This window comes from Meriones unguiculatus, chromosome 4, assembly GCF_030254825.1.
Source record: "Meriones unguiculatus strain TT.TT164.6M chromosome 4, Bangor_MerUng_6.1, whole genome shotgun sequence".
Taxonomy (NCBI): Eukaryota; Metazoa; Chordata; class Mammalia; order Rodentia; family Muridae; genus Meriones; species Meriones unguiculatus.
The window spans coordinates 74,465,965-74,490,819 of NC_083352.1; the positions used below are offsets into that span (position 1 = coordinate 74,465,965).

Below are 24,855 nucleotides of genomic sequence, written 5' to 3' on the forward strand. Positions count from 1 at the left end.
CTGAGTAAATAAAGATTAACTTAGTGAATTGAAAGCCCCCAAATTCCATTTCCTTGTTTTTACAATCCTTGTGCCATCACCACTTATTCGGGAATATATAGTTTACATACACAAATATATAAAACCCCCGAAATGGGAAGCAAACCGTTTGGCGAACATCCCAAGCAAAATCAATTGTTCACAGTTTAAAAGTGTCAAACCCTGTGGCTCTGTACATGTGCACTGGGGACAGTGTGTCTCACTACTTTCAGAGTTAATGTGTGCGGAGGATGCAATGGTTGTGAAGCCTGAAAATGATTAAAACATGGTAACTATGCCTGGAGAGGTCGCTCGGTAGTTAGGAGCATTTGCTGGCCAGGCGCTGCGGCCCACAGCTGAAGACCCCAGCCCTGGGGAGGCAGAGGCAATTGGATCTCTGTGAATTCGAAGACAGTATGGTCTAAAAGCAAGGCCAGAGAAACCCTATCCTGAAAACCCCCAAACTATACTATATATATATATATATATATATATGTGTGTGTGTGTGTGTGTGTGTGTGTATGTATATATGTGTGTGTGTGTGTGTGTGTATATATATGTGTGTGTGTGTGTATATATATATGTGTGTGTGTGTGTATGTGTGTATATATATGTGTGTGTGTGTGTGTGTGTGTATGTATATATATATATATATGTGTGTGTGTGTGTATATATATGTGTGTGTGTGTGTGTGTGTGTATGTGTGTATATATATGTGTGTGTATATACATGTTCAATACTATGTACATACTATATGTACATTCAATGTGTTTAAGACAAAGATTGCTTTGCGGCATCTGCAATAGGAAAAGGAAGACAAGCCTGACAATGAAGAGGAGCCTTTCTGACAGCAAGCGCAGTAAGTCAAGGTGAAAGCTTTCTCCTCCTCCTCTTTTATATAGAATGCTTCTGATAGATGGGGTCACACACCAATAACTCTAGCATGTGGAGGAGGATAGAGGTAGGAGAATGAGGAACTTTGGCTACAGAGTTTGAACTAGACATGGCTGCATGAGACCATGTACACACACACACACACACACACACACACACACACACGAACACATGCACACATCAGGGAAAAATACTTTGATCCCTGGGACCCACGTAAGAAAAACAACACAAGGAGACATGAAGGCGTGCATCTGTAATCTTGGCTCTGGGGAGCCTGAGGCTAGGGGCTCCCTGGGGATTGCTGGCCAGCGAGCCTAGCCTCTTTAGTGAGTTCCAAGCTAAGGAGAAACCTCATCTCAAAAGAAAAAGAGAAGGAGGAAGGAGGGGAAAGAAAAGAAAAGAAAAGAAAGGTGAAGAGAGGGTAAAGCTGTCTGCCACCAAGACTTATGACCTGGTTTAATCCCTGGGATCCCTGTGGTAGATGGAGAGAACCTACTTCTGGAAGTAGTCCTTTCACACACACACACACACACACACACACACACACACACACAGAGCCAAATAATAACAACAACATGCCAATTTGTGTCGTTTGTGCAGGGCCAAGCCAGTGTTATCTGTGTAGCTCCACTCTTAGTTCACTTTGCGTTGTCAAAACAAGCTGTGAGATCATTTTTCTATAGGTCACTTCTGTAAGCCAAGTGGATCGAAAAAAGAGCTACACTAGTCAAGTTTATATTGCAGGTATTTTTGACAGTGAAAAGTAGAGTGTCAGACCTGGAAGCACAGGCCTGCAGGTTTAAGCTTACTTGGGCAGAGGTGGAGACCTTGAACTTTCAAGGTTTCCCTGGGCTAGAGGGTGAGTTCCAAGGCCAGTTTGGAGACTTTAGATAAAAGGTTGAAAAATAAAGAAGCAGCTGGGGATATAATTTAGTGCTGGCATACTTACCACCGTGGAGCTGATCCCAGGTTCATCACTAATGCCACAAACAAACAAACAAACAAACAAACGAAACAAAAAGATAAAATAAAGTAAAAACTAACAACAACAGTGTTTCTTTCTTTCTTTTTTATTTTATTATTATTCTCGTTTGGTTTTTCGAGACAGGGTTTCTCTTTGTAGCCTTGGCTGTCCTGAAACTCTCTTTGTACACCAGGCTGGCCTCGAACTCACAGAGATCTGCCTGCCTCTGCCTCCCTGAGTGCTGGGATTGCAGGTGTGCACCCCCCCCCTTGCCCACGCTGGTAACAGTGTTTCCATACATGAAGGAAACAGTGGCCAGTTTTTGACTCACTATAACCTAAAGTAACCGGAAGTTTTATATATGAAAACCTTGTCAATCCCCAAATAAATACATTTATTTTAAACAGTGATTAACATTTGGGCCCCAAATTTATTTTTTAAAAATTGGTTAGGACACTTAAGAAAGATATCACATTGGGTTGTGAAATAAACAGGAGAAATAACAAAGTGTAATTCATATTTTAAAAATCTATCACTTAATAGACACAGGAGCCCTTTTACTGTCATTAGATTGGAATTAGATTGCAGGTATATTATTTTGATTTGAGAAGGTCTTCAACACACACACACACACATATACACACATATACACACACACACACATACACACACACCAGCTCAAAGTGTTCATTTTGGCTACTAGGAAGAAACAAGAGTAGAAATATCAACAAGAAAACCTTTTTTAGGTTTAGGGCAAGAGATGTTCAACTCTGCTGGTACAGCACATGCAAACAGGAAAGTGTTAGGACACTTGTGTGTCCACACTGCTTGACCTGGAGTTCAGCACATAAAGATTCCCAACGTCAATGCCAGCATAGGCTCACGGCTCAGCTCCTGCTTCCTGTTCCACTCCCGACAAGAGATAGGTGAAGTCACAGCCGCCAAGCTGCCGTCAGCCACGCTGTTATCCCGAGAAGTACGGAGGGTTGGCGGAAATTATCCTATAATGAGCAGCCCATCTGGCTGCACCTAAAAATGGAAAGGAAATTCCACCCTTGACTTTTCCATGGTACTAAATTAAAGCCTAATGTATAGTTCTAATTGCTAACGTTTTCTCTCTAATTATGGTTCAGTTTGGCTAGGATTCCCGACAATCCCCTTGTTCCCCTAAAGCAAACACCAGAGAGTGTTCTAACCCCACTGGTGGCATTTATTAATAACCCCCTTGACAGATGAAAAAAATAATTATTGTATATTAAACAGGAAAAGATTTTCCTAGCAAAAGCTAATTGATTTTAAAGAAAAAAATTCTGATCCTATGGTGGAATTAATTTTATAAAGGAAAAAAAAATACCTACAATAGCATCAAATGAAAACAGACCCCTGAATGGTATAATGCTGCCTGGGTATTGTTTGGCTTCCCAGCTTTATGACAAATGTGTGAAAATATCCGTGAAGCGTATTTGCCACAAAGAAGGGACGAGAGCAAAAGGGATCTCTCATGAAGGAGTTTTACTCTGTGCCTCCGTGAAGGAAGTAGAGTGTTATGAATTGGCTTCTGTCATTGTCAAATATAAGTGCAGGCACACACACACACACACACACACACACACACAATTTTTTGGCAGCCATAGCTACATTTTTGTTCAGTCCTTTTCATTCTTATTTTTAAAAAGCATTGGCCCCTTTAAAGTTGTATACAAATGTGTGCTAAATACAGATCAATATTTATCTTCAGGTCTAGTTTTCATCAACTAGTAGGCACTTTCTGGGTGATAATTAATAAATAATAATAAATACTAAGTAAAAATAAGATTTCTGATATACTGACAAAAGGCATCATTGAAACAAAAGAAAGAAAAGAAAGGTGCTGGACCTGGGTAGACCCACTCCCAAAAGATAGCCTCCCAAGACACATAAGAAAATAGAAAAACAGTTTTCTAAGCGAAGCTGAGGTGGAGGCATGCTGGGCAGTGCGCAGGTCTCCCTCTGCACTTCAGCCACTGGCGATGTCTTTGGGGAAAGAAAAATCAATGACAGTCTGCCTGGGTCACCATGAGACCTCATCATTTTGAGCAATGCCAGGAAGGAAGCCCTCCTCCCCACGAAAATATTGCTGAAGTTATAAACAAGGTCTGTGGTTACTGTTGAGGCTTTATTTACTTTTTTATTCATTTCCTGTTTGTTTGGTTATATTTTTTTGAAACAGGGTTTCTCTGTGTAGCCCTGACTGGCCTGGAACTCACTCAGCAGACCAGGCTGGCCTCCAACCCACAGAGATCTGCGTGCCTCCGCCTCCCAGGGCTGGGATTGCAGGCGCGCGCCACCACATAGATATACACTTGAAGTTGTTAAATTTATCTTTTTGTGCACATGTGGGAGCCAGAAAGGGGGAGGGAGTGGGATCCCCAGAAGCTGACATGGTTGTGAGCCACCTGACTTTGGTGCTGGGAAGCAACTCAGCTCTTCTAGAAGAACATAGGCTTTTTTTTTGGGGGGGGGAGGTGTTTGTTTTGTTTTGGTTTAGTGTTTTTGTTTGTTTGTTTTTTGGGTTTTTTTTTTTCCCTGAGATAAGATCTCACTGTGTAGCTCTGGCAGTGCTAGAACTCACTATGTAGACTAGGCTGGGCTTGTGTGACCACAGCTGGCCTTGTGTGAATATTAACACAGCATCACCAAAGATATTTGTGCCCACAATTCATAGTAGAATGTTTATGGTTTAAAAGTTGGGCATCTGAATGCCTCAGACATTCTCTGTCAAATAGGGATCAGAAGAACCAGAAGTACTTTCCCTGTACTTTATATTAAAGTGACTTTGAAGTATTTTGTGCTTTCTAGGAAAACTATCAACACACATAAAATATTTTTATTTGTCAATTTAAATGTAATCAAAGTGAAAATTAAAACACAAAATGCTGCAGCCTTTCTTTCTGCCAATAGCAAGCATGCTGAGGAAGAAATGGGAAACATTTCCACCTAAAATTGTCTTTAAAACGGACAGGCAAACAAGGACGGGCCTTGGAATGAACGTAACTAAGGAACCACATACATTCTATAATGGAAACTGAGAAAATGGAAGGTCTTCCAGCTCCCCCTTCCCCCACTACCTTCTGCCTTTCCAATTTCCCTCTCCTTCCCCCCCTCCTCCTTCTCCCTTGTTTTATTTCTTCCTCCATCCTCCCAAGTCTTTCTGGAGAGAGAGAGAGACGGAAAACCCATAGTCCTCAGTCTGCCTGGCTCTCAGCCCTGCTCCCTGATCCTTTTATTAATCTCTCGGAGACTCACTAATGAGTTTCCTACGTTGGTTATTAAAAGCCTTGTCCCTGTTTCTGAAGCTCACTACTTGACCTTCCCTTCCTCAGCCCTCAGAAGATCATCTTGCCTTTTGCTTTACTGAGAAGTCCAAGGCCTTTGGGACTCTCTGTCAACTCAGGTCCGTAATCCTCCCTCTTTCCCTTTCTCCATCGCTTCCTCTGCCGCTGCTTCAGGTGGAGAGACACTGTCCCTCCAGGACTTTTCTCTAGATATTGTACTTTCGGTTCTCGAAACCCTCAACTCTCTCGTCACAAGTTCGTTCATTTTGGGAAGTTAATAAGGCACATAAATTAATGTGGTGGATAGGAAAGCTTCCTCTGTGGAAACCACCATCGCTGATACAGCTGCCTTACATTGTTCCCAATAAAAACGAAATTGCAGATAAACATTTCCTTTGGCCCATATCCTCAGCCCATTTCCTCCATCATGGAAGCAATCTTTTAACTTACATGTGTTCTTGAAATCATTAAAAATACGTTTCCCCCCCCTTTTTTGAGGCTTTACATATCTCTGGCTGGCCTTAAACTCCTGGTCCTCCTGCCTCAGGAGCCTGAGAGCTGGGACTACAGGTATGAGCCACCACAACTGGCTTGATACTTGTTTGTCTGCACCTGTCTTCTGTCTGAGGCTGGGTTGTGCACATCTATTTCTAAGGGCTATAAGGCAAAGGCTCTGCTTTGCTTCTTCGTAGATCCCTGGCAACTAATACATCACTTAGCATATGGTCCAGGTATATCCCTTAAGTGAAAGAATACAGTTCAGAGTGTGTGTGTATGAGAGAGAGACACTGTGTGTGCCATGCATAAACACACCCATGTGTTAACATGTAGAAGGCTAAAACAGGATGCTGGATGTCTTCCCCTATCGTTCTCTGCTTTAGTACTTTGAGGCAGGAGTCTTTCATTAAACTGGAAGTTCACTGTTTCTCTAGGACAGCTGACTAGTGAGCTTTTGGGATCTGCTTGGTTTTGCTCCCCAGTGTTTGCACAGCCAACTCAGCACTTTTTTTTTTTAAGTCATAGGTTCTGAGCTCAGGTCCTCATGCTTGTAGAACAAGCTCCCTCCCCAGCTTTAAAAAATAAGTTAATTAAAAAAAATTATGTGTATGGGTGCCTGGATGTATGTCTGTGCACCACTTGCCTGCCTGGTACCCAAGGAGGCCAGAAGAAGGTATTGGTTCTCCTAGACCTGGAGTTGCAGGTGATTGTGAGGCACCATGTGGCTGCTGGGAATCAAACCCGGGTCCTCTGGAAGAACAACCAGTGCTCTTAACCACTGAGCCTTTTCTCTAGGCCCCCGGAGTAAGCATTCTTAAGAATTGTAAATAGTTAATTTTAAGAGTTTTGTCATAACTAACTAAATGAATATTTCATGAATTGAATCTTGTCTCATCACTTCCCTACTTGTCAAGATCTAATTACTTAACCAACTAATTACTTTTTATAAGTTTTCATGCTTCTTATCAAATAATATTTTGGGTCACTTTCATGCAAGTCTGTGCCCGGTCCAAGGTTTCCTGAGGAGTGGTTACCCACACTAGAACTGCTGCGTTGCAGGAACTGGAGTCAGGCTTTATCTACACAGGGCGACTTGCTCGTCAGAGTGTTCTGTGTAAAGTATGTTCAGGGGCCTCTTTCCATTTCCTGCTCTGTGCGGGCTGTGCCTCTAGTCATAGTTTTAGACCTACTTTCAGCAACTTGCACTTTTGCAACATATGGTCCTAGTGTCCTTCCACCTGAGGCTCTTGAGAGCCAACCCTTAATGCTTACACTGTACTGACCAACTAGTTCCCCCTTTAAAGGCAATGCAAACACGCTCACCTTGAAGATTATCACTTTCAGGTTGATTTATTTATTTATTTTTGTGGGGATTGAACTTGAGGCTTCTTTCATGCTGAGTAGGTGTTCTATGACTAAAAGACTATAAAGTTACTTATCCACACAAAAATCTGACTCCTAAGATACTATCCCAGGTAACCTTCCTCCCTCCACCACACCTTTTTTTTTTTTTTTTTAAACAAACTTTCTCTGTTTTAACCCTGGCTATAGACCAGGCTTGCCTCAAACTCAGAGATCCACCTGCCTCTGCCTCCCAAGTGCTGGATTAAAGGCATGAACTACCACCACCCAGTGCTCTATGGAACCTTTGACAAAGGTTTTGCCCTGTAATTATTTGGATATGATCACATGTTCCGTTAAGAATTGTCTCTTACTTAATTTTAGATAGCAGTAGAGTTTAGAATTGACGGTGTGCTTATATTGTAAACTGTAAATATTGATTCATTATTTTGGTTGGTGCTAAAGATTAAGCATCAGGGCTTTGTGTCTTCTAGGCTAGTGGTTCTCAATCTGTGTTCTGTGACCCCTTGAAGGAACTGAATGACCTTTCACAGGGGTCACCTAAAACCACTGGAAAACACAAATATTTGCACTGCAATTCTTAACAGTAGCAAATACAGTTATGAAGTAACAACAAAATTAACTTTACAGTTGGGGTCATCACAACGTGAGGAACTGTAGGAACAGGTCACAACATTAGGAAAGTTCAGATCCACTGGTCTAGGCATACACTGTATTATTGAGCCACAGCCCTGAAAATACACAGATATTTATGATTTCTTTTTCATTTTGTACCCCAACAGTTTTGAATTTCTTTTTAGATCTTTCTAGGAAGAGACTTTTAAGGGTTCCGAAGGTAATCTTAGGTGAACACTCTGAACACAGGTGGTCTTCAAGCTGCCAGACACTCATGGCTCCTCTGCCCCCGCCATGGGCTGTGTGGCAGATGTTCCAAGGCTGTGTGGTGTGAAAACTTTCTATCATCTGCTCTCCACGTCATCAGCTTCTCTATACCTTCCCATGTATTTGTGTTTTCTTTTATTCCAGTGATATGCTTCCATTCATACAAAATAAAAAACCATGTGTCTTACTTAGGGTTTCTGTTGTCTCAGTGAAACACCATGAGCAAAAGCAAGTGGCGAGGAAAGGGTTTATCTGGATTACTCTATCATCACACTGAAGGAAGTCAGGACAGGAACGCAAACGGGCAGGAACCTGGAGACAAGAGCCGACGCAGAGGCCATGGAGGGGTGCTGCTTATAGGCTTGCTCTTCACGGCTTGATCAGCCAGCTCTCTTATAGAGCTCAGGACCACCAGCCCGGGGATGGCACCACCCAAAATGGGCTGGGCCCTCGTCCATCAATCACTAATTAAGAAAATACCTTACAGTTGGTTCTTGTAGGGATATATTTTTTTCAATTGAGGTTCCCCCCTTTCAGACAGCTCTAGCTTGTGTTAAGTTGACTTAAGACTATCATGCTACTATTTAAGCTCATATGTTCTATTACAAACGGAGATGCTGACAACCTTGCGAGGGGGGCGGTAGTGATGGGAGATGGCGTCTGAGGTACCGACAGTGTCCTAGCTGTGTTCAGTTGCACAAAATGTTATCTGGCTATGTATTTACGATGCAGCTGTGCATTCTAAACTTCAACAATGAAGTTCAAAGTGGAATATCAGATGACAGAAACAAAAACTTCCAGAGTCCTTAGAATCCAGGCTTGATGACACAAACCTGTAATCCCAGACCATTGGGAGGTAGAGGAAGAGCATCGGGAGGTCAAGGTCACTATCTACTTAGTGAGTTGGAACTTGAACCACACGAAACCTTTTCTGGGAACAATACTAGTGTCAAGCAAGAGGTGTTAGATATTCTGCTTATAAACTAAAGAGAAACAGATACTCCATGTAAGCCTGGTAGGATTTTAAACTGCTATAACATTGTCTTAAAAAAAAAAAGACTCATTTCCTGCTATTTTGTGTGTTTGAATGTTTTGCCTGCATGTATGTCTGTTTGCCACATGTATGCCTGTGGGTGCCAAAAGAGAGGTGAAAAAGTGAATAGTATGGCATTTTTTATGAGAAAGGATGAAAACAAAACCTGCATTGCTTCATATTTTTGGTGAAAAGAGTTAGTTTGTTTGTTTTTACAGCAATGGAAATTGAACCCAGGACCTCATGCATGATGGGTAAGCACTCTTCCCCTTTACCTACATCTTGCCCACTCCTGTTTTTATTTTATTTTGAGGATGACAAGTTGCCTTGAATTTGTTATGTAGCTCAGGCTGACCCAAAAGTTGCAATCCTTCTGCCTTAGCTCTAGCTCACATGAGTAGCTAGATTTTCAGGCTCGGGCCATCCTGAGAAGTCTGACAAATATAAAAAAATCCAATAATAATGATGCTTCTTGTAGGAAGCAGAGGCTGACCCACTGTGGCTGTTTGCCAGGAATGGTACTAGTGTTAAGACTAAATGTCTTTCTGGCAAACCGGGGATGGTTGCAATCATGGGAGGAAGATAGACAAGGACTGACAGCTCTCAATGTTAAGTGAAATTTATATCTTTACTGTAATAATGCACGGCCATTTTTATTCTCTTTGAGACAGAATCTTTTTGTGTTGCCCAGAGTGGCCTCCAGCTCCTGGGCTCCAGCAATTCTCTTGCCCGAGCATCCTGAGGAGCGGAGATTACAGTTGCCCACCACTTCACCTCGCCAAAGAAATCCCGTTTTTCCTTTTCCTCCTTCCAGCCTATCCCTTCTCTCCTTTAATATGTAGCCATTAAAATAATTTTGTCGTTTATCCTTCCATGGTTTATTTCATTACCATAAGCAGATTAAACACTCACACCCACACATACCTTTCTCTGAAAAAACCAAAGCAAACTATAATTTGTTCACTTTGAGTATATGTATTTAAATGTATATTTATATTCACTGAAAATTAAATACAGTCAAATGAATATAAATGTAAATATGTAATTTTCTGCACTTGCCTATTTTTCCCTTTAAACATAGAGGTTTGGGGTAGGACTCTCGTGTAGCACTTGTCTAGCGCGTGTGAGGCTTTGGGTTTGATCCCAGAACTGGCACAAAATAAAAAAATAAATATTTATACAATTATTACTGTATCCTGAAAAGCAACCTATGTAAACGGCATAGTGTGAAAAGACATTATGTGTACCTTACAATGCAATACAGTACAATAGTTTATTGGTGGAGAATGTTTTTATGTAATTTTATTTATAAATCATGCAGTTATATACATGAAAAATAGTGAAATTCATGAACTAAAGTTCTTCTATAATTCTGTTTAACTTTATCTGTCAGGGCCCTCTGTGGATTTACATTGTCCTACAGATTGAAATACTATTTCTCTTCTCCTGAGTGTCTTCCATAGCTGTTATCTTGCCTCCTTGCACCTGTTACGGGGTGGTTTGGGCATGCTTCCTTCTCAAGGCTTCTCACTTACATACATGAGCCAACATGAGCGGTCTCACTCAGTGGGCGTCTGTGTCTTTGCCCAATATCTTGTACCTAGTGCAGCTGCTGTGTCCTGTATCTTTGTGCTCTCTCTCCATCATTTCTGTGTAGGTTGAAAGCTCTGCGAGGAGAGGAAGGGAGTTTAAAAGGTTAAAAGAAAAAAATATTTCTGATACAACCTCATGCAGACCAGACTGATCTAGAACTCATTGGTAGCCTGGGGGCAACCTTGAACATTTGATTTTCTTGCCTCTACTTCCTCAGTGCTGAGATTACAGGCCTGGACCACCCCATCTTGTTTTATGCCATGCTGGGGATCAGACCCAGGGCTTCCTGGCATGCTAGGTGAGCGCTGTATCAAATCTGCAGCCTTAATGGGATTTTGTTTGTTTTCATTTTATTTTGTTTTGAGACAGGGTTTCTCTGTGTAGCCCTGGCTGTCCTAGAACTCACTGTCTCAAAAAACTTAAAAAATTCAAAGTTTATTTCTCTGTATTTTTGTAAGCTATTAATTAGTCCTTGAACTTCTGGCCCTAAAATCCAAGCATCCTAATATAATGTGCCCATGCTGTTGGAGTGACTCCTACGGTCTGGTAGCAGGAAATTGTATACTGCTTGCCGTATGACATTGACAGTCTCAAGAAATAGAAGCTCTTGCCAAGATACTGACCTCAATAGTGTATTCAGGGTGGCTTTGGAGAAGCTACCTGTCCCTTTTTAACATAACAACTTTAGCCCAGCGATGGTCCAGTCAGTTATTCTACAGAGTATTCTATATAGAGTCCAGTCTATAGAATAGTTCCTTCCAGCAAAGGAGCTGCTGGCTTGATGTGGATATTTAGTTAAAACATTCTTGTTACTTTCTCTCTCTCAATCTCTCTCTCTCTCTCTCTCTCTCTCTCTCTCTCTCTCTGTGTGTGTGTGTGTGTAGGTAGGTCAGAAGACAACTTGTAGGACTTGGTTCTCTCTTGCCTTGTGAATCCCAGGGGTCAAACTCAGGTTGTAAGGTATGGTGGCACGTTCCTTTACCTCCTGAGCCATTTTGCCAGCCCTTATATTTAGTTTTACTTAAAATAAAATTACTTAAGTCATTCATTAAACTAAGCGAGTCTCACGTACTCAATACTCACTTGGGAATAAAAGTAGTAGTTACCAGAGCCGGGAGGATAGCTCAGTGTGGAAAGTGTTTGCTGCTCAGCATGAGGCTCCTGGCTCAGATGCCCCTGATTATGGTACTTCAGTAGCCTCAGAGCTGGAAGCAGAGACAGGAGGATCCCGACAGCTCATGCCCTCTGGCCTCCACACATGCATGCATACAAATCAATAGCCACCACTCTGGATAGTTGAGATAATTAAGAAGAGAAAGCCAAAGAAAATGCTTAGCATTCATCTTATTATGCTTGCAGAATCTCTCCTTGAATAATATTTTAATGCTGCTTATGGGTGTGTTGTTTCTTTAAAGTTAAGATAGGATTCTAAATAGATGGACACAGTCAGGAGAGCTCTGTGGCCCAGGATGAAGCCAGTTGGCCTTAGGCCAGTTGAGAACCCATGCCTAGGTAATCCCACATAGGGCCCTTCTATAGTTAAACACAGTATCATAGGGCTTCCATTCTATATCGAAGATAGAATCCCCAGAGGCAGGGTCTACATAGACTGACTACATCATAGGTTCTGAGCCGTGACTGTGCCTGAGGAGTCACCTGAAGGGCCTGTACCTTGTCCCCAGATGCACTAACCAGGACCTCTGGGCAGAGGCTCAAACAGCAGCATTTGTTCATGAAGACGAGCAAACGATTTTCATCAGAGTTGAGAGTAACTTAACCTGGCGGCAGTTAATGTCCGCTTTAGCCTCAGGACCCTGAGGCTCAAATTCTTTGACCCTGTGATGACTGCATGCACCTGGCTCCTGCCTCTCATGAGGAGCTTTCTCCTTACATAGTCGTGCCTTCCACCCACATCTGTCCTTCACTCCGTAGGGTCCAGTTGCCTCTGTCAATGACCATCATTCTGTATATGTATTCTCCTTTCTGAGGGTTCCTTTCTCCCAGAAAATAAGTGTGTTCAACCTCCAACAACCATGCTCATATAACCTGAAACTAAGCCAAACACACAGAAAGGTCCTTGTGTGGATCTGTGTCTTTAACTTTAACTGAGTAGGTAAAGTGGTGATGCGTGCAGCACTTGCCAGGCTTCCGGCTCATTGTGTGGCTTTGACGAAGCCGTCTCCATGCACTGGCTTTCATGTTTGTATCTAATCTCTAGCCCATTGCAGCCTGTCATTGCCTCAACTTTGTGGTTTTCACCCGACAAGGTACAAATGACTTTTCTTTCCCTTCTTTCTTCCCTCTCTCCTTCTGACCGTCCTCCCTGCTGCCTTTCTTCCTTCCTCTAAGTATTGTTGGGAAATACTCAGACCACATTTATAACATCCACATTTATTTCATGCTACAGGTGTATTCTGTGGCATCCATTTGGCTCACAATATAATGACCTCACAGCCACTGTCTACTTCCTGAACATTCTTGTCATCACAAACAGAGAGTGAATACCTGTTTTATAACAGCCATTTTCTGCTCTCCATTCCTTAACTGTCCCTGGCAGCCATCAGTTTCCAGGAATACGTGGTCTTTCTTTCTTTCTTTCTTTCTTTCTTTCTTTCTTTCTTTCTTTCTTTCTTTCTTTCTCTCTCTCTCTCTCTCTCTCTCTCTCTCTCTCTCTCTTCTTTCTTTCTTTCTTTCTTTCTTTCTTCTCAAGACAGGGTTTCTCTGTGTAGCCCTGGCTGTCCTGGCTTCCATGTACTGTAGTGTGTACTTTATGAGCTATGTCTGAGTAGTATTTTGCTGTACGATGTGTCACATTTTATTTTCCCATTCCTTTACTGATGGACACTGTATTTATCTCTACCCTTTGACCACTGTTAAGCACAGCTGTGAACATTCATGTACAAGTTTTTGTTTGAATACCAGTTCCAATTTTCCTGTGTCCTTCCAACTGCTTGTTGTAGTCTCTCCATACCCCATCCATCCAGGCTTGGGACTTGTTTGTTCTCTTCCCTCTTCCCTTCCTCCCGTCTCCCACCTCGCCCCTGACTCCCACATCAGTAGATATAAGGAGACTTCTTTCTTTCGCTTCTTTTTTTCTTTCTTTCTCTTTCTTTCTTTCTTTCTTTCTTTCTTTCTTTCTTTCTTTCTTTCTCCTTCCTTCCTTCCTTCCTTCCTTCCTTTCTTTCTTTCTTTCTTTCTTTCTTTCTTTCTTTCCTTCTTTCTCCTTCCTTCCTTCCTTCCTTCCTTCCTTCCTTTCTTTCTTTCTTTCTTTCCTTCTTTCTCCTTCCTTCCTTCCTTCCTTTCTTTCTTTCTTTCTTTCTTTCCTTCTTTCTCCTTCCTTCCTTCCTTCCTTTCTTTCTTTCTTTCTTTCTTTCTTTCTTTCTCTCTCTCTCCTTCCTTCCTTCCTTCCTTCCTTCCTTTCTTTCTTTCTTTCTTTCTTTCTTTCTTTCTCCTTCCTTCCTTAATTCCTTTCTCTTTCTTTCTTTCTTTCTTTCTTTCTCCTTCCTTTCTTCCTTTCTTCCTTCCTTCCTTTCTTTCTTTCTTTCTTTCTTTCTTTCTTTCTTTCTTTCTTTTTTTCTTTCTTTCTTTCTTTCTCCTTCCTTCCTTAATTCCTTTCTCTTTCTTTCTTTCTTTTTCTTCCTTCCTTTCTCTCTCTCTCCTTCCTTCCTTCCTTCCTTCCTTCCTTCCTTCCTTCCTTCCTTCCTTCCTTTCTTTCTTTCTTTCTTTCTTTCTTTCTTTCTTTCTTTCTTTCTTCTCAAGACAGGGTTTCTCTGTGTAGCCCTGGCTGTCCTGGAACTCATTGTGTAGACTAGACTGACCTCAAACTCACAGAGATCTGCCTGCCTCTGTCTCCCCAAGTGCTGGGATTAAAGGCGTGTGCCACTGCAGTCAGCTGTAAGGAGGTATCTTATTGTCATTTTGATTTGCATTTTTCAAAGGATGTTATGCATCTTTTCATAAGTAAGCTGGCCACTTGTTTATCTTCTTTGAGAAAACATTGTTCATCTGATTGTGTGTGTGTGTTTGCTAGGATTCATACCCAAGGTCTTTTGCAACCTAGGCAGCTGTTCTCTCAGTATGCACTCTTCCTTTCCTTTTTTTCTATTGACAGGGAGTCACTATGTAGCTCAGGCTGGCCTTGAACTCAAGATCCTTCTGTCTCAGCTTCCCAGTGCTAGTATTATAGGTGTGTATCTCCATGTCCAGCTAGTATTTTTCATATTTCAAAGGAAATACGTGATTATGAAAATTGAGAGACAATATAAAGATTTAAATAAAGTTATTAAAACCATATGTTTTCCATAAGAGCACTGTCTTTGTGGCCTTCCCTCTTCTTGAGCAGGCTTCTCTTGATGCCTCTGCAACTCTTGGCTTTCTTCCTGCTCTTGAAATGGTGGAGCTCTGTTTGCATGCTCAGGAGCCAGCTCTCTTCTCATGCTCATGCTGATCATAGCTCTGATTCCTTGCAGCTCAATGACAGCTACAGAACCCACTTCTCTCTGTGCGTTCAAGGAGGGGGTCAACCTACCAGACTGGAGGAACCAAAGGGTCTCAAACACAAGATGGACCTAAAGTTTTACCTCCCCAAGCTTACTCTTTCTCCCAGTTTTATTCTTTTTTTTTAAGCATTTATTCATATATACGTATGTATTTGTCACATGACAAGTGCTTGGCAAATTTGTGTAGACCGAATACCAGCAAAGGCTCGCTCCTCTGGTACAAATGTCCATGAACCATAATTCAAAAACCACAACAGCCTCTGAAGAAAGGTAATTGGTGGTTATGTACAAGTCCTCTGCTGCCAGAAAACAGCGTGCTTACTAGCATTTGGAGAACAACCCCCAAGGCTAGACAGAAGAGCAATGAGGCGCTTCATTGAGCTCTCATTTTTCATAACTGGTGGTAGGTAGTGAAGCTCCTCTCTTGGAAGACAGATTTTTATTTTTTAACCGTTAGTGATTATGTGTCTATTTAGAAAACAGCAGTCAAAATTCATGTTACGTGTCTTTTAAGAACTTTTGTGTTACTATTCAACCCATGGCACTTGATAACTATATATAGCTGTTTTAAAACTTTAAGTCAAAACTTTTTTTTATAGGTTACTGTCTCTAGGGAATATGCAATGAATTTTCTTGATTTGAGCTCTATGTTTTGGCTAAGACCCACCCCCACACCACACCACGTTTATTTTGTAAGCAAGGGTTACTGCATTTTATTTGAGTTCAATGTCATTGTCTCTCATTGTGGCCGCCCTTCCCGGTGATGCTACTACTTAATGGATAAAGGTTTTTGGAGAGAGATTTCATATTCCTCCGAGGAAATGCCAGAGTTGAAAAATGAGCCTGAACTGAAGACAACAACAGGCTTAAAAGTCTGGTCATTCTATGGCCCTGTAAGTGTTGCACATACTGGTCCCTTAGAACTTGGAAATGGGGTGCAGGAAACTCAGCTGCCTTCTTGGCTCTTAAGGGTGGTGTGAGGATTAGGGAGATAAGAGTTAGTCCCAGTGAGCAGATGATGGTTTCTTTCCTTTCCTGGAAAATGAAAACATTTTAGTAAACCAGATGCTCCATATCAGTCATGGAGATTCCATTGCCTGACAGAGTCTGGAGGCCACACGTTAGGAGTATCCTCACAGTGCACCCGAAGCAATGGTATGAAATTTTACACTTGTTTCCATGACACAGGTGAAGAGAAATGCCAAATCCTCCTGCTAAACCAGTCCCTCTAGAGGGACCCATTTGGAGAGAAAAAGAATGAAAAACACAAGAGAAAAATATGGGGAAAACAAAGGGATAAAAATAATTTTACTTAAGTCAGATATTGTGGTACAGACCTTTAATCCCAACACTCTTGGGGCTAAGTCAGGTGGATCTCTGAGTTCAAGGTCAGCCTTGTCTAGATAGTGAATTCTCTGACAGGCAGAACTTTATAGTGAGACCCTATCTTTAAAACAAAACAAAGCCACAAACTCAGAAAAGATTCGGGAAAAATGGCTACTTTACATCATTAAGTTCTCTATTGTATACTTAAAACACAAAAAAATTTCACAGGAAAATGAAGAATGAGAGGAATAGAGGAACCAGAAAAAAAAAAGACAGAGAAGTCTGTATGAGAGAGAGAGAGACACAGAGACAGAGACAGAGAGAGACAGACAGACAGATAGAAAGACAGACAGAGACAGAGAGACAGAGAGGAGGAGGCGAGGAGGAGAGACAGAGATACAGAGGGTGGCAGAGAGGAAAAAGAGATACAGAGAGAAGTGGTGGTAGTGTATCAGCTACTTTTCTCTTTGCTGTTATCAAATCTCTGACAAGAAGCATCTTGAAGGAAGGCTTATCTTAGCTCACAGCTTGGGAGGATACGGGCCACCACACCAAAGAAGGTAGTGTCTGATGTGTCAAGACACTCATTGAGGGCAGGAAATGTGCCTGGGCTATAAAGCCTCAAGTCCTTCCTCTGGTAACTCACTTCCTCAAATGAGGTCCCATTTCCTAAGGTTCCACACACAACCCTCTAAAGGAATGCCACTTGAACCTCCGGGGGACATGTCACATTCAAACAATAGGCAGGTGGAGTGCTAGTGTTTTAGTTGGCTTTCTGTTGCTGCCATAAACACCATGACCAAAAACAGCTTGGAGAGGAAAGGGCTGATTTCTTCTTACAGCTTACAATCCATCATGGAGGAAGTCAGGTCAGAAGCACAAGCCAGGAACTGAAGCACAGGCCATGGAGGAGTGCCACTTACTGGCTTTGCTCTCCCTGGCTTGCTCAGCCTGCTTTCTCAAGCAGCTCAGTACCATCTTCCCCGGAATGGTGCCTCCCACAGCGGCCTGGGCCCTCCCACAGCAATCATTGGCCAAGAAAATGCTCAAAAGACTTGCCTACATGCTAAAGTGATGGACACATTTTTTTTCCATTTGAGGTTCCTCTTCCCAGATGATCCTAGCTTGTGTCAAGCTGATATATATATACTGACTAGTATAAGGGGTGGGAAGTAGTCAAGAGGAGAAAAAACGATAACAGGAATGATCCAATGGATTCTAGCAGACTTCACTCTAAAAGGCTTCTGGATAAAGTTCTTTTGAGTTCTTTCATTATACATGAAAGAACAACTCTACACTTCTCCTGGCAAGTTGAGCATTTGCAACAGCGTATGTCATTGGTTGACTTTAGCACTTCAGAGTCATCTAAAATTTTACAACACAATTTCAAGTACAGGTTTAATACACTGACCCCTGTAACTCTTTCCTCTGAGTAGAATGAATCAGAACTCTTTTTTTTTTTTTCAGATGCTATGGATTCCCCCCCCCCCCTAGTTGTTTGTTTTGGAAGAGATGGAAGAAGTCCACAATTCTTCCTCTACCAGTGTGACTGAGGGTCAAACCTCCTGAACATGTAGGTTTCACAGACTGACACCAACTGGTGTCCTGCGTATTAGCATCTGTTTTCATCACCAGGGTGAATAGGGGGCTAGCCTCCTGAACATTCAGGCTTCACAGAACGATGCTGACTTGGACCATGGGTATCAGCATTGGTTTTCATTCCATTCTTTCCAACAGGCTCTGGTTTCTTTTGGGAGATCTATATGATTTTAGTGAAGCTGACCTCACTGAATCTCATTCTGGGATAGAATAGATGATATGGTCCAAAGTCTAGCTGCAAATTGTTATATTCTAGCCTCTTACTGGTAGTGACAGGATCAGAGGTAGTCCTGTGTACTGAGCAGACCACGCAGTGATTGAAAATGCTGGGACACTCTCACACACCCAAAGGAAATTGCAAGGCTCAAGAAGCTGTGATACACTGTCTTGGAGCCAGGAATGAAAGCAGCTTTAGGATGACACTGAATAGACAGATAGAAAGAAAAATCATCTTTTGAAAGTCATTGAGAGGCTAGACAAGTCTCACATAAGATCACTCTTATCTTTGTCTTTTCCAGTTTTGAGAGCTGATAACTTTTTTTGTTTTTTAAATGGGATCCCCTGAAGCTGGAGTTATAGGTGGTTTTGAGCTGCCCCAAGTGGGAGCTGACAACCTACCTCAAGTCCACTGCAAGAGCAGTGCACGCTATGATTAAGTGAATCACTTCTCTGGCCACTGTACGATTTACTCTTTACTCGGCATGACTTACAGGTTTCTTTAGAGCGGTGCAGTTACATTGCTAGAAAGAGCTCTTGGGGTGGCTTTAATGTTGCAATGAATAGACACTCTTTCCTGGCAGGGTCATGGAAATAAGCAACAGCAAGTTTCTGTGATGAGGAGGGTCTTCCAAATGCTACAGAGGACAGAGGTCGTTAGATGTTGGTGCAGGGATTATAGCCTGGAAGAGGTCCTCCTCACAGGACAGTAAAGCTTCTGAAGATTAAGGTTGTCATTCTTAGGGCTTGTTTCAGATTTCTCCATCATTTATAATGTGCAGGAGTAGATCTGTAAAAGTCGGCTCACTAAAGCCCAACATGATGGTTGGAGAAGTTCATTTGAAGTTGGGTAAATCTTTTTTGAGACATCAATGAACAGTCCCAACTTCCTTCTATTACATATACATTGCTGGAGCCTTTAGTTTGGGGTGGGAACTTTGCCAGATCCTCTGGGCACAACATAGGCAGGTAACACATAGTCCGCACCTCCAGGAAGCTTCTTGGGCAAAGAACCAGTGCTCAGACATGGGCTTACTGAAACTAATAAAATACTCATTATTTACCTTTATTGCAGCCAAAACAAATATAATAAAAACACGTGACACAGGGTTTGAGTGAAGGAGAAAGACCACATAACTGGGAGAGAATGGGATTCTGCAGAGATTTCAGGTACCATTGGCATTTGAAGAAAAGCTGCTTGGGTAATTCCCTGGCCCCATGGTTCCCCTGTGTGGCCCACTGGCCTGCTCTGAGTAGTGACTCACAGTGAACACTTACCTTGCTGCTTATTCATTTCATAATCTAGGGCACCAGAATCTAGTGCTAGATTCCGTCAGGCAGACCTTATATCCCTCTGTATCTTATTCCCCATTAAATGTCCTCTTCAGAGACCATTGCTTGGCACTTTACATAGTGTCAATAAAAATTTGATGGCTTAACAAGGTGGTCAAATGAGTGGTGGATATGAAAACGATAGCATTGCTGAGTCCTCGATGTGGTGAAACATACTGTGGTAAGTATGTTGACTGCAATTTCAGGTAAATTTTATCCAGCAGTTTTGTAGAGGAAGAAAAGATAAAGTGTTCCAGCACAATACAGGAAATAAGATATGCCCAGGTAGATCTAACCCAAAAGTTTGTGCAGTGAAGGCACAGTGCACCAGTTACCAGATACCATATCTCATTTCATTTGCTCATGCTTTTTTAAGCAACAACCCTGTGCAGTTAACAGATTAATAATTAACAATTAATAGATGAGAACAGGGAGTCAGAAATGTTTATTGATTCACTCAGCATTTGGGTGCTAAACGCCAGGCTTCATGCTACCCTAGGCTGAAACAGTGAAAGAAACACATAATTCCTGCACACACAAGTCAGAAGTATATCCTCCTGAGGAAGGAGCCCTGTCCCTCCTTCCTTTAAAATAAACTTTCCTCCCACCTTTTGAAGATAACATGGTGGATATGACTTATATTGAGGAAAAAGAAAGATGGACCGCAGCTATAATTCTTTGGTATGATTTGAGAGCTGAGGGAACAAGACAGAAGAGTCATGCAGGAAGCAGAAGCTGAGAAACCTGGGGAGAAATGACTGTCACGTGAGGGACTGTCCTTAATTCAGGTGACCATAAGGCACACCTAAAAGGCTTTCAAAAATTCTTTTTTTTTTTTTCTTTTTCTTTTCTTTTTCTCAAGACAGGGGTTCTCCGTGTAGCCCTGGCTGTCCTGGCCTCACTTTGTAGACCAGGATGGCCTCAAACTCACAGAGATCCTCCTGCCACTGCCTCCTGAGTGCTGGGATCAAAGGCGGGCACCATATTGCCCTTTGGCTTCTAAACATTCTTAACTGGAGGTCAATTTTATGAAGAAAGCAGAAGCTGCTGACAATTATAGACATTGATAGATGATAGGAGTTGGTCCTGTTGTCACTGGCCTGCAGTCCCAGCTGCTCAGGAAGCTAAATCCAGAGGAGTCGAATTTGAGGCTAGCCTGGGCTACAGAGTGAATCAAAGATCAGCCTGTGGTAATTATTGGGTGCAAATAAAAAGTAAAGCATGGGTTAGGGCTATAGATAAGTGTAATGCACTTGCCTAACATGTGAGGAAAGAATAGCTGTAACTGACTTGGGTCGAAAAATTGGGAATTTCTTTTATGTGTACTTTCATTGTATTTATTTTAAAAGAATTTAAATTTATTATTCCCCACCCCCCACCCTGTGAAAGGGACTGACACTGTATTCTAACTCTGTGGAACTCACTGTGTAGCTATGGCTGGCCTCAAGCTCGAGGCAATCCTCCTGCCTCAGTTTTCTGAGTGCTCCTACCACACCTGGCTTACTTTTCTGGTCGCTGATAATCAAGTCCGGGAGTTTTGTGCATGCTAAGCAACCACTCCCCACTGAGGTGTACCCTTAGTCTAAGCTCTTTTCATGATGACCGTAGAGTGGAAAAAAATGACTGCACTGACAGACACAAGAGGAGGCTGTGTTTGTGCTCATGTCGCCTTGTCGGGGACTTGTAATATGCCCACAGCTGGCAGCTGAGAAGGCCTGAATATTACCGTCTTTTCACTGGCTGTGTGCCCTAGCATTGCAGAAGGGGAGTGGGGATGGCCTCTGCCTCATTCAATGGGCCCCCGAGAGTAAGTCATGTGGCCCCTCACTCTTACTCTCATCAGGGAAAATTCCATATTTTAAATTAATATATTGGTGTTAGTTATGATGCGGTCATCAAGCATCAAGCAACTAGAAAGTTTTGTTCTGTTTTGGTTTTGTTCGTTTGTTTCATGACAGGATTTCTCTGTGTAGCCCTGGCTACCCTGGAATTCTATATGTAGACCAGACAGCTTGAGCTCAGAGAGAGCTGCCTGCCTCTGTCACCTGAGTGCTAGGAGTTTAGTCACCACCTCCTGGCAGCAACTAGCAAGTTTTGCACATACTAAAGCCAAACAAAATCTGACAGCTTTAAACTAGACCAGTGCCTAGAACCAAGGCATTCAAAATTCTTTTGAACTCTATAAAACAAACCTAGAAACAACACATCCTATGAAAAATATTCTGCCGAGCCATGCAAGAAGCATTTTATTTCCTTAAGACAGTAAAAGTATTCTTTCTGGAACTTTGATATTTCCATTGATATTAGTGGTATCATTTTTTATCACTATCAATCATTATGTCTGTTTTCAATTTGCACCTTCAATTTCCATGAAAAAAACCTTATTTCCATCTTTACTTATATTTGTCCTTACTAAGCCCATAAAACCGAACAGTTGATCCCTGCCCCTCGCTCACTGCAGCGTTTGGGTGAGTGGGCCCTGCTCCTCACCTGGGCAGCATGACAGAAGTGACCCTGGTGGGGGAATGTGGGTGAGCAGGAAGTGATGCCTCCCCTCTGGTAGCAGAGCTGGTCCTGCTGTCACGAGAGCAGGAGAGCTAGGCCTACCACCTCACTTGCTGTAGCATCAGGGAGAGCAGGCTCTGCACCTCGCTTTGGCAGCACAGTGGGGATGGCACAGTGGAAAGGCACCAGTGAGCCAGTCCCAAGGGTGCGAGGGCAGGAGAGCTGGCCCTGCCTCCTGCTGAGGGCGGCACTGGGTGCGAGGGCAGGAGAGCTGGCCCTGCCTCCTGCTGAGGGCGGCACTGGGTGCGAGGGCAGGAGAGCTGGCCCTGCCTCCTGCTGAGGGCGGCACTGGGTGCGAGGGCAGGAGAGCTGGCCCTGCCTCCTGCTGAGGGTGGCACTGGGTGGCCTAGCTGGAGCAGTACTGGAAAGTTTGCCCTGGTGGTGTGATGACCAGCTCAGCTGCCACCCAGGCCCAGATCCAAGGCTCTGAATTGGTCCACTCCAAAATCTATATCATCTGCATACAGTTGTGACATGTGAAAGGGTCAGTCCTGCTGCTCCAAAGCTGCAGGGTCTCCATGACACAGGCAATGAGAGTATAACTGGGAGAACTGGATGCCAGTGAGGACTGACAGATCACAGAAGGCAGAGATCCTGACTTATTGCAGTGAGCATTTGCAAGTGAAGATGTGTGGAGAGAAGAATCTACTGTGGGACACACTGACACACTACAGCTTCCATGCTGGGATGTTTTCCAGGCTTTGGTTGTGTGTGTGTATGTGTGTGTGTGTGTTTTAGTTTGGGGTGAAGGTTACAGACAAAGGGCAAATATGAGAGGACAAGGAGATGAGGAGTGAACCATACAAAAACCAATAAAAAAGTTAAAAAAAATCCCAGCAATTGAGAGAGAGATAGAGACAGACAGAGACAGAGAAGAGACAGGATTGTACTGTACTCTCTCGGAGTGTCTCACCAGGCAGGTCCTCCATCGTAAGTGTCATAAGGAGTCATGGGAGGTGGGAGCACGGCTGATGTTCATCCTGTGTTGTAGCTGAAAGGCACCGACAGTCTCCATTCCTCAGCGGAAACCACTTCTACTGTCCTGGGCGGCCCTTAATTTTAGTTCATCTTCTTGTACCTATTTATATGATAGCTCATTAACTGCCTCCGAGCAGAGAAAATGTTTCCTTAAAGAAGGTTAAACAAAGAGTTTATTGACATAAGTGAATTGGTTGAAGAAAACATTATTAAGTAAAAGGCACTTATTTAAACACCAAATTAATCATTTAAAGGCAAATTAGAGGTCATATCTCCTCCTAAGTAAATAACGTTAGCCAGTAATGAGATGCCCCTTTCAGATGAGGCACATACTTTCGGGAGTGGCTGCTGGCTGTTAGCGCCTTGGGCTTCTGAGTTTCTTCTGAGTCTACCATTCAATCAACACTTCTGAGTTTTGATATGCTAACATAGAAAATGCAATCCATAACAGGACACCATTCTCCATTAAGTGATTAAATGACATTTAAAGCTCTCTTTCATCCCGGGTGAAGATGTGTTCTCGGAGAGTTGCCTGACACTGTAGTGGATCTGCCTCTATGGCTAGTGCCAGGAACACAAGCACCGTGGACGTAGTCCTGTGAAGCTGTCCAACTTCTCAGTGTGCTACTGGAGTCCCATGCAAAACCACACCTCGCTCTTCTTTAGAGCTCTTTGATGCCTATTTTGGAGGTTAAGTCGAAAAATACAATGGCCCCACCGAGGCTGTCTAATATTGTAACTTTGCATTTTCCCCGTCTATTGGAGGACGTCCAGCTGCCCACCCACTCCTTGCCATGGGCCTTCTCCATGCACCTGGGTTTTCAATGCAGGATCATATGCCCTACTGCTGTGCTGGAATTTCTGGCCTAACACTACTACAGGTCCACACTCCAGGCTTTTCCATCACCAAATTGACGCTGATGCCAAAGGCTTCATTTTATACAGTTTAATTTAGAGCCAGCCAGTGTCAGGAAGTTTAAGGTTAGCTAATCAAATCTAACCTTAGCCCACTTAGATGAGGCAGTAGACCCCACTTTAAACAAACATTTTTTCCAGTGAGTTTTATTAGTTATTGCATCATGATTCTGGGTCCAAGAGAAGGGACCATCATGTACTCAGGTCTCCCTTTACTATCTGAGGAGAACAGAGCCAAGCCATATCTTCCCAGAAAGTGCACCTTCTACCTGGTGTTCTTCCCAGGCTGAGACCAGGATGTGAGGCAAAGGGACCTGTGCACACTGGATACCATTCACACATAGACATCACCCCTGTGGTCACTGATGCCTCATGATGGCTGAAGTCCAGGCAGTTTTGCTCACAGTTCCTGGTCTGGTTTACTGTCAAAAGGGAAGCCTTTCGTTGATTTTAGTCTTGATGTGTTCTGGCCATGATGCTGACTTCTAAAGATACCCAGAGTAGCACGAGCTCTATGTGACCCTTCAAAAAGATCCAGATCTCAATCAGAAAAAAAAAAAAAATTAAGCATTTATGGCAGAGATGGGGGAAAAGACTTCAAATAGACAATAATTTGCATGCATACATAGTTTTGCATGTATGCATGCATAGTTTTACATGCATGCATAGTTTTGTTTAGTGCAAGTTTGCATCCAATTTCTTTTCTTTCTTTCTTTTTCTTCCTTCCTTTCTTTCTTCTCTTTCTTTCTTTCCTTCCTTCCTTCCTTCCTTCCTTCCTTCCTTCCTTCCTTCTTTCTTTCTTTCTTTCTTTCTTTCTTTCTTTTCTTTCTTTTGGTTTTTCAAGACAAGGTTTCTTTGTGTAGCCTT

The 24,855-nt window shown here is 42.7% G+C and overlaps 1 long non-coding RNA gene across 1 annotated transcript; it reads left to right on the forward strand.

Moving 5' to 3' along the window:
* The first annotated feature begins 5,216 nt into the window (after positions 1-5,216).
* Positions 5,217-9,800, forward strand: LOC132653498 (uncharacterized). Its single transcript, XR_009591228.1, has 3 exons — positions 5,217-5,309; positions 9,184-9,219; positions 9,637-9,800. It is a non-coding gene; the product is annotated as an uncharacterized LOC132653498 (long non-coding RNA).
* The last annotated feature ends 15,055 nt before the right edge of the window (positions 9,801-24,855 follow it).